The 9,668-nt window shown below is 39.7% G+C and overlaps 2 long non-coding RNA genes across 3 annotated transcripts; both read right to left on the bottom strand.

Moving 5' to 3' along the window:
* Positions 1–274: 274 nt before the first annotated feature.
* On the bottom strand, positions 275–1,416 carry LOC143421680 (uncharacterized). 2 transcript variants are annotated; one of them, XR_013101243.1, is made up of 4 exons: positions 1,249–1,416; positions 1,066–1,149; positions 743–957; positions 275–604 (listed from the first exon to the last, which is right to left on the bottom strand). It is a non-coding gene; the product is annotated as an uncharacterized LOC143421680 (long non-coding RNA). The 2 variants fall into 2 exon arrangements; XR_013101242.1 differs by lacking the exon at positions 1,066–1,149.
* Positions 1,417–1,550: 134 nt separating this feature from the next.
* Positions 1,551–3,747, bottom strand: LOC143421681 (uncharacterized). The gene is made up of 4 exons (XR_013101244.1): positions 3,675–3,747; positions 2,700–3,238; positions 1,832–2,148; positions 1,551–1,710 (listed from the first exon to the last, which is right to left on the bottom strand). It is a non-coding gene; the product is annotated as an uncharacterized LOC143421681 (long non-coding RNA).
* Between the last annotated feature and the right edge of the window lie 5,921 nt (positions 3,748–9,668).

Below are 9,668 nucleotides of genomic sequence, written 5' to 3' on the forward strand. Positions count from 1 at the left end.
TGAATTATGTTAGTATATATAACTATTGTATACTTGTAGAATGGTACCCTGACAAGCAAAAAGACTTGAAGCAAATGAACATTTGTTAAAAGGTCAATGCAAAAACAGAGCCTCCAATCACATAATAGGTGGGTGACATATGAAATATGGCAACATAAAGTAAATTCAGCTTGGTCTCAAGTGTGTTAATTGGTGTTTTAGGTGGAACATTTTGAACATGTGTTTGATTTCTGGGAAAGAAAATGCAATGATATTCAAAACCCCCCCTCTTAGAATTACTTAATGGTTGACACTCATTAATTTAACTGAGTGCAAAACTCAGATTAGCATACTAACCTGACCAGGAATTAAGCTATTCCAAAACCATGTGTATTACCTAATGCAAAGTCCATATTCTCCTGAAAGTCTTTGTAAGAGGTATGAAGTGGTAACTTTAAACAATTGATGCACGTGTTTGCAATGGGTAGTTTAGACATGGTTTGTGCATCAGGCTCTTGGTGAAGAAATTCAATGGACGGTTGTGGAGAGAAGCCAATTGGTGGAACAGTGTTGGCTCCAGTGGCGAAGGCAAGAATTGTCCCCAGCTTCTGTGTTCCGTCTTGATCTAAAGGAAAAGCAATACTGTCAAAAATGGCATTAAAGACAAAAAAAACACAGCAAGCATTTCTACTTTTAACTGATTCAATGAAAAGATGCACTGCATTATAAATTGAACACACAATGCTTAAAACGCTAAATTTACCTTCTGCATCTGTTAGGTAGTCTCTCCAGAAACTAATGACAACTGCTTCAGCATGCCTTTTATTGCTCCCAGCTGGAGAAAGGCGGATGGTAAAGAGGCTGTCAAGAAGGTCAGCTGTAAGCACTGAAGGTGACCAGCATAGAAGGGTGCGAAAACTCTCTGGGTGAGCTTGGATTTTGTCCAGCACCTCAAGTGTCCGTAGTCCATCCTGAAATCTAAATGATAATCAGAATTACCTTTAAAATCACAAATCACATCAAAAATGAATGGATCCAAGAAGTATAATCTAAAACATAAGAATATATATAAACAATAATTTTCACTTCAGATTATTCACATCATCAAAAGTGTATATCCCAAATCTGCATTTTTCATGTGATGCTGTCACCTTTGGAGGCATGGTGTACCTACACATAAAGAAATGTCACACAAAATTCCCAGAATACAAGGCAATCAGCATGGGTTTGAGTTACTTATTGAACAACAATAAATACATACATACATACCTTTCAAATGGACCACGGACTCTGTGTATTACTTGGAACATGATAATGTCATGTATAAGCAGATCCTTGTCTTCCAGCCTCCGTAGCGGCCTCAGGCAGCCAGCATTGGCTAAGTATTCCTGAAGTGGCTCAGTTGCTACTATCAGATCTTCAAAGGATTTACACTCTTTAACCTTCAAATAAAAAAATAAAAAATTTATGGGCCCCAATTAATACATGGAGTAGAACGAAATGCACACAATACTAAAACATTATCCAACAACTGACAAATAAGTTTTACCCTTTTAATTTTATCACGCAGATCACTATCGGCAACATCTTCTAAAACTGGTTTAGCCAAATCTGGGCCATCAACAAGGCAAGAGAAGAGTGTTGGGGACAGAAAGCCTGCTGGTGGACCACCATGTACAAGGCTTACTGCAATGGCTCTGCCTGCAATGAAGTACCTGTCCTCCCTCATGGCTAGAAATAATGAAAAACATTACATGTCAATAGATGCATGAAAGCGCTTGACAAGAACTTTATAAAAATGATTTTTTTTATTGCATTACTCCAGGGATATCAGCCTAAAATAAATACATACCAGCACTATCAAGCGCCAAGTTCATTTTGCCTTCTTCACCCTCAAACATTGGAGACAGGGGCAAAGCTTCGATCAGAAGTCTTAGAAATTCTCTTCTTGGTCCACCCAAGTCAACAGCCTCTTCAGGTACTCCCATATCGTCAGAAAACCTGACAGAAATTGTGTGGCATGGATCATATGTCGCTCGTTTAAAACCTCTAATTGCTCCATCCAGGACTGTTGATCTATTAATGTTGAACTTGCATTTCTTCTGTTGGTTTACTTTTGCAGAAAGTTCCTCCAAAATATCTTTTGCTGATACCAAACAACTTGAAGTCCTGTAGGATTAAAAAAAAGAAAAGAAAAAAAAGAAAAAATATTGAAATGAACATCAGTAAAAACATTCAGATACAAGGGCTACAAGGACATACAAAGTTTTGTCAAAATCAGAATCAGCATACTTTATTAATCCCTAAAGGAAATTATCATAATCATAAGCAAAATGTACAAAGGAGTATATTGCTCAGTGGCTTTTTATATTGTTTATATGTTTTGGAGAACTAGAAAGCACTAGAGCAAAGAAAAATAGTTTCAATGCACAATAAGTAAATAACAATAAGTAAATTTCATTTCATTGTCAGATAGGCTCTGTTAAAAATTCGCTGCCTATTTCAAATAAAATAAAATTTGCCAGCATTACAGCATTATCATTTGACTCTGTAGACATTATTCAAAAACCGTTTTGTTAACAGCAAATATAAATATCATATATGCTTATAAATATCTGAGGATGGATTACACTCCTTCACAACACTGGTTACAGTATTGGATTGCAACAAATATGGTGTGTTTAATTGGCTACTGTAAAACATTTGTATTTGAAACTAACCTTTCGCTCTGCAGGCTTGCTAGTATAGCCTGGTTAAGTTCCTCATCATCAGAAGACATGTCAGATAGTGGAGTCATGATTGAAAGGTAGTTATCGTAGTTTACAGATTGACTGTGTGTTGATGTAGAGGGTAATGCTGAACAATGATTCTCTGGATTCCTGGTCTGGTAGGGTGAGCTTGAGGTATTTCGGCACGTCAGGACCAGAACTGGATCGCTTAAAGATGCAGATGATGAGGTAGAAGGCTGACTAGTGGAAGGGTAGATTTCCAATGAAGACACTGGTAACTGGCTGAAGGAAATGTTTGTTGAAGCGCTGCTGTACTTGTGTGAGATACTACTTTCATGGGTCAAGGCAGGAGTTTCCGTTAATAATGTTCCATTACAAACTGATGAGGCAGGAGATCGCGTCGGAGCAGAGATTGGTTGGAAGGCAGCTGTTGAACTGGCAAAACTGTCTGAAGATGATGAGCGCAGCTGCCTTGATGAAACAGGGTTTTCTTCACAGTTTTCCTCACTGCTGTAGCTTGTAATATCATCCTTAGAAATAAAATAATAATTATAATAATTCACATATATTGAATTTGAACATTAAATACCATATATCCAACCTCTTCTGCTTATTCTTATCAGAGGTGGGGTGGTTGGAGCCTATCCCAGCTACCATAGGGTGAGAAATTTCAAGAGTTAATAGATCTTTCACACAATTACTTTTACATACTAGGCAGACAAAATTGTAACACATCTCCTGAACAGCAGTAGTCTTACGTTCTATAATTCACAAACAGTCCAACAGAGCAGCTTTAAATTTAGTCAATACCTATTACTACTATTCTATCCAACTACAAAAGGTGAAAGGCAAGTTTTAAAAGAACAGAGATGAGAAAGTTCAAAGGTTGTTTATGCACCAATTTTTGGTCTTCATATTATTACTGTACAGTGCTAGGTAGATTCATTCAAAAGTCAAATAACGTACCAAAATTGGTTTTGATGGTCTGATGTATAGGGCTTTCGATTTATAAATTTTATGTATGAGATTTGCATCCAGCTCCTGTCCTGCTCGCAGTTTGGGCGCAATCAGTCTGTTGCCACACGCCATCAGAAACTCCAGGCTGGAAAACAGTTAAGTTGTAAAATGTTTAAAATCCAAAACAGCAAAAATGTTCCAATAACTGTTTTAGAGCTAATCTTGTTTTCCTCTTTGAATCAGACTTAAACCAGTAGTAACAGAAGTAAACTTTATACAAATGTCAAAAAAGTATGCCAAAAATGGAGTGTTCAAGAAAGGATAACTGATTTGGTTCTTTTAGTTTAGTTTACTGATTCATGTCTACCTGTTCTCTGACTTAAATCGTTATGTAAAGCTTTGAAATACCTAGATATCGAAAAGACTACTGACAAAAGCTGTGTCGCATTAGGTTTCGACTGCTAGCACAACCTACCTTACATCAATAGAAAGTTTATCTCCAAAGGCGTCCCTTATTTGTTCAGAGACAGTTTTCTGGTCCCAGGATTTTTGGAATTCAAATCCATTCAATATATGCCCTTGTTCATGTAAATGTTGTTTTGTGCGATGCTTGACAACAACACTGCTTGATGGCCGTGGAAGAAGGATGACATCTTTGTTGAAAGTATCATGATAATGTGTCTTGGCCCTATAAAAAAAAAAAACAGAAACTATATTCAGATTTATGTATCCTTTGTTTTATTTACCGATACTTAGACACTATCAGTTCCTTAAGAAAGTTGCTAATGTCACTTGGTAGTGACCAGCTTACACGTTAAACTGTTGCTAAGCTTTTATAAATAAAATAAAATGTTACACAGTTCATATTAAAAAAAACAGTATCACAGCTAGCCATTTAGCCCACTTGAATATGTTTAAAGCTGCTCGTGCATAAGAGTTGAGTATAATAGCAAACACAAATAACAGAAACATAATTTGAAAGAAAAAAATGCATAAAGTAATAGCATGCTTATAAATTGCCTTTGAAAAAAATGGAAAATGTACGTAAAATAGAAAATGTTTTGGGGTTTGACCATTTTAATTCACTGAAGCTTGAATTTAAAAAAATTAATTAATTAATTAAAAAAAAAAAAAAAAAAAAATTATATATGTATATGTGTATATGGTTTTTTTTTTTTGTACATATATATACATATACATACAGTGGGGCAAAAAAGTATTTAGTCAGCCACCGATTGTGCAAGTTCCCCCACTTAAAATGATGACAGAGGTCAGTAATTTGCACCAGAGGTACACTTCAACTGTGAGAGACAGAATGTGAAAGAAAAATCCATGAATCCACATGGTAGGATTTGTAAAGAATTTATTCGTAAATCAGGGTGGAAAATAAGTATTTGGTCAATAACAAAAATACAACTCAATACTTTGTAACATAACCTTTGTTGGCAATAACAGAGGTCAAACGTTTACTATAGGTCTTTACCAGGTTTGCACACACAGTAGCTGGTATTTTGGCCCATTCCTCCATGCAGATCTTCTCGAGAGCAGTGATGTTTTGGGGCTGTCGCCGAGCAACACGGACTTTCAACTCCCGCCACAGATTTTCTATGGGGTTGAGGTCTGGAGACTGGCTAGGCCACTCCAGGACTTTCAAATGCTTCATACGGAGCCACTCCTTTGTTGCCCGGGCGGTGTGTTTTGGATCATTGTCATGTTGGAAGACCCAGCCTCGTTTCATCTTCAAAGTTCTCACTGATGGAAGGAGGTTTTGGCTCAAAATCTCACGATACATGGCCCCATTCATTCTGTCCTTAACACGGATCAGTCGTCCTGTCCCCTTGGCAGAAAAACAGCCCCAAAGCATGATGTTTCCACCCCCATGCTTCACAGTAGGTATGGTGTTCTTGGGATGCAACTCAGTATTCTTCTTCCTCCAAACACGACGAGTTGAGTTTATACCAAAAAGTTCTACTTTGGTTTCATCTGACCACATGACATTCTCCCAATCCTCTGCTGTATCATCCATGTGCTCTCTGGCAAACTTCAGACGGGCCTGGACATGCACTGGCTTCAGCAGCCGAACACGTCTGGCACTGCGGGATTTGATTCCCTGCCGTTGTAGTGTGTTACTGATGGTGACCTTTGTTACTTTGGTCCCAGCTCTCTGCAGGTCATTCACCAGGTCCCCCCGTGTGGTTCTGGGATCTTTGCTCACCGTTCTCATGATCATTTTGACCCCACGGGATGAGATCTTGCGTGGAGCCCCAGATCAAGGGAGATTATCAGTGGTCTTGTATGTCTTCCATTTTCTGATGATTGCTCCCACAGTTGATTTTTTCACACCAAGCTGCTTGCCTATTGTAGATTCACTCTTCCCAGTCTCGTGCAGGTCTACAATACTTTTCCTGGTGTCCTTCAAGAGCTCTTTGGTCTTGGCCATGGCGGAGTTTGGAGTCTGACTGTTTGAGGCTGTGGACAGGTGTCTTTTATACAGATGATGAGTTCAAACAGGTGCCATTCATACAGGTAACGAGTGGGGGACAGAAAAGCTTCTTACAGAAGACGTTACAGGTCTGTGAGAGCCAGAGATTTTCCTTGTTTGAGGTGACCAAATTCTTTTTTTCCACCCTGATTTACAAATAAATTCTTTACAAATCCTACCATGTGGATTCATGGATTTTTTTTTTCACATTCTGTCTCCCACAGTTGAAGTGTAGCTCTGGTGCAAATTACTGACCTCTGTCATCATTTTAAGTGGGGGAACTTGCACAATCGGTGGCTGACTAAATACTTTTTTGCCCCACTGTGTGTGTGTGTGTGTGTGTGTGTGTGTGTGTGTGTGTGTGTATATATATATATATAATTCTTTTTTTTTTTACTGCTCTTTAAAATGAAATACGCCTACAAAGAGGCATACAAAGAAACATTTGCTATTACTTTTTACTTTGACTAAAGAACAAAAAAGACACCGATCATATTTCTTTTTTTCTTATTTCATACACTGTAGAAACTGGACTGAAGGCATGACTTGGCATCCATGTTTATCTACCTCTACAGTGGTACAGATATTGATCCACTCACAACACAGAGTTGGATTGATGTCTTCTAGCAAGATTAAAATTCTACCCCAAAAAATAAATAAATAAATACAAAACTAAACAAAAACAACAAGAAAATTAACCCAACCTTTTATTTAGCAGGCTAATGTAGCTACCACCTCCCACATTAATAAAGAAGATTTAATAAAGTAATCTTAAAGTAAGCATCAACTTACACTCGGTTCACAAGTACAAACAGCCACTAATATTGAAATAAATGCCACGGTCTTTACTGTTTGTAATGTGGATGCTGCTGAATAAATTAGCTAGGGCTAAAAATTTATAAGGGTAAAAAAGTGCGTTGCTAAATCAGCAAAGCACATTTCGTATTTTGTATTTCGCAGTTGTATAGTTAAGTGGCAAACTGTTTTGTTCTTACCTTTTCCTTGATCTGCAGTTCCAGTTGCCAAAGTGTTTCTGGGTCTGATATCGCAAAGACTGCCCCACTCCAGTCGAACTCCGTGTAGCTACTTGACTCGTTGAAGATACCCGGGTGTTAGCTGGTCTAAAAAGTTCCCTCATCTCACTTTCCACCGTGCTGTGGGTAACACTGGGTGCAGTTGAGCCCGTCCCATCTCGATCAAGTGACGAGGACAACGATGTGACCGTTTCAGGAGATGATAAAATATTTCTTAACAACCTGACAGCTTGCTGAAGAACTCGAGTTTCTTCTCCCCCCTCCATGCTGTCAGACACTTGAAAGTGACCCGCGCGTGCTTCTCAGCCAATCACAGCGGTACAGACACCCAGCCTTCCGTTTCCATTAAACTCCTTCCGTTTCCACTATACTCTTTCATTCACATACATTATTCTCTTGCATACATATATTTTCTTCAGATATGTATGCATTCTCTTCTTACATACATATATTATTTGTAAAATTAAATGCATTTTGAATGCATGTAAATGAGAGCAAAATGTAGGAATACATAAATGAAAATGCATGTATGTTAGAGTGCAAATGTGTAAATATGTAGATTAAAATACATGTTTAAGAGAGCATAATATTGCAATGTGTGTGTTAAATATGTGTGAGAGTGCCATACCATGTGTAGTTGTAGCAGTAACCAGTGTGTTAAGTGGATGCGTTGTACAGGGAGATGGCCACAGGCAGGAATGATTTCCTGTGTCGTTCAGTGGTGCTTTTCGGTAATCTCAGTCTCTCACTGAACGTGGTCCTGTGACTGACCAGCATGTCATGGAGTGGGTGGGAGGTGTTATCCAACATTGTCTTTATCTTGGACAGCATCCGCCTCTCCGACACCACCTTGAGGGAGTCCAGCTCCATCCCCACAACATTACTGGCCTTACGGATTAGTTTATTGAGTCTGTTGGCATCTGCTACCCTCAGCCTGCTCCCCCAGCATGCAACAGCATAGAGGATCGCACTGGCCACAACAGACTCATAGAAAATCCTCAGCATTTTCTGGCAGATGTTGAAGGACCTCAGTCGCCTCAAAAAATAGAGACGACTCTGGCCCTTCCTGTAAAGTGCTGTGGTGTTTTTAGCCCAGTCCAGTTTATTGTCAATGTGTACTCCAAGGTATTTATAGTCCTCCACAATGTCAACACTGACCCCCTGGATTGAAACAGGGGTCAAGTGTTTCCTGGTCTTCCTGAAGTCCACGATCATCTTTGTCGCATGGAGTCACACAAACCACCTGCAACTCAACACCTCTAAGACTAAGGAACTGGTTGTGGACTTCAGGAGGTCCAGAGAAGGTCCACTGCCGGTTCAGATAGAGGGGGAGGAGGTGGAGGTGGTCAACAAGTACCTCGGGCTGTGGGTGGACAATAAACTGGACTGGTCATGCAACACAGAGCATCTGTATAAAAAAGCCCAAAGCCGACTGTACTTCCTCAGGAGGCTGAGGTCTTTTAACATCTGCAGGAAGCTCCTGAGGATGTTTTACCAGTCGGTGGTTGCTGGAGTACTTTTCTATGCTGTGGTGTGCTGGGGGAGCAGCACAGCAAAGAAGGACTCATCCAGGCTGGAGAAACTGATCAGGAGGGCTAGCTCTGTGGTCGGCATAAAGCTGGACACTCTGGTGACAGTGGCAGAGAAAAGGACATTAAAGAAACTGATGGACATTATGGACAATGCCAGGCATCCTCTGCACACGGCCATTAACAACCAGAAGAGTCTGTTCAGTGACAGGTTGCTTCTCCCAAAGACAAGAACTAACAGACTTAAAAACTCCCTTGTCCCACACGCCATCAGACTGTTTAACTCCTCTCTGGAGGGGAGAGGGAGGGGAAACAGGAGGACAAAGGAGGGGGGAACAACTAAGCTGTAGTGCCTCTTCACCTCACTGTGCAATACCTTTTGTGCAATACTTTTGTAAATAGTCAACAGTGCAATAGACTCAATACTTGAAATGTGCAATTCACTTGTATTTTTATTTTTAATTCCTATTTATCCCCTTTGTATATTTTATTTATATTGTCTGTGTTTATATATATATATATATATATATATATATATATATATATAATATTCTGCAACTCTGTAACTTCTGTCGGTGCTGTGCTTTTTTGGAAATCGAATTTCCCAGAGGAACCCACCCGAGGGATTAATGAAGTTCTATCTAATCTAATCAGTTCCTTGGTCTTTGCCACGTTGAGCTGCAGATGATTCTGCTCACACCACGTGACAAAGGAGTCGACCACAGCCCGGTACTCTGTCTCATCATCCCTGCTGATGCATCCAACCACCGCAGAGTCATCAGAAAACTTCTGAAGATGGCAGGTCTCTGTGCAGTGGCTGAAGTCTGTGGTGTAGAGGGTGAAGAGGAAGGGGGAGAGGACAGTCCCCTGTGGTGCCCCTGTGTTGCTGATTACCTTGTCAGACACACACTGTGGGAGACGTACATATTGTGGTCTTCCTCTCAAGTAATCAACAATC

Source organism: Maylandia zebra, linkage group LG13 (assembly GCF_041146795.1).
Source record: "Maylandia zebra isolate NMK-2024a linkage group LG13, Mzebra_GT3a, whole genome shotgun sequence".
NCBI lineage: Eukaryota > Metazoa > Chordata > Actinopteri > Cichliformes > Cichlidae > Maylandia > Maylandia zebra.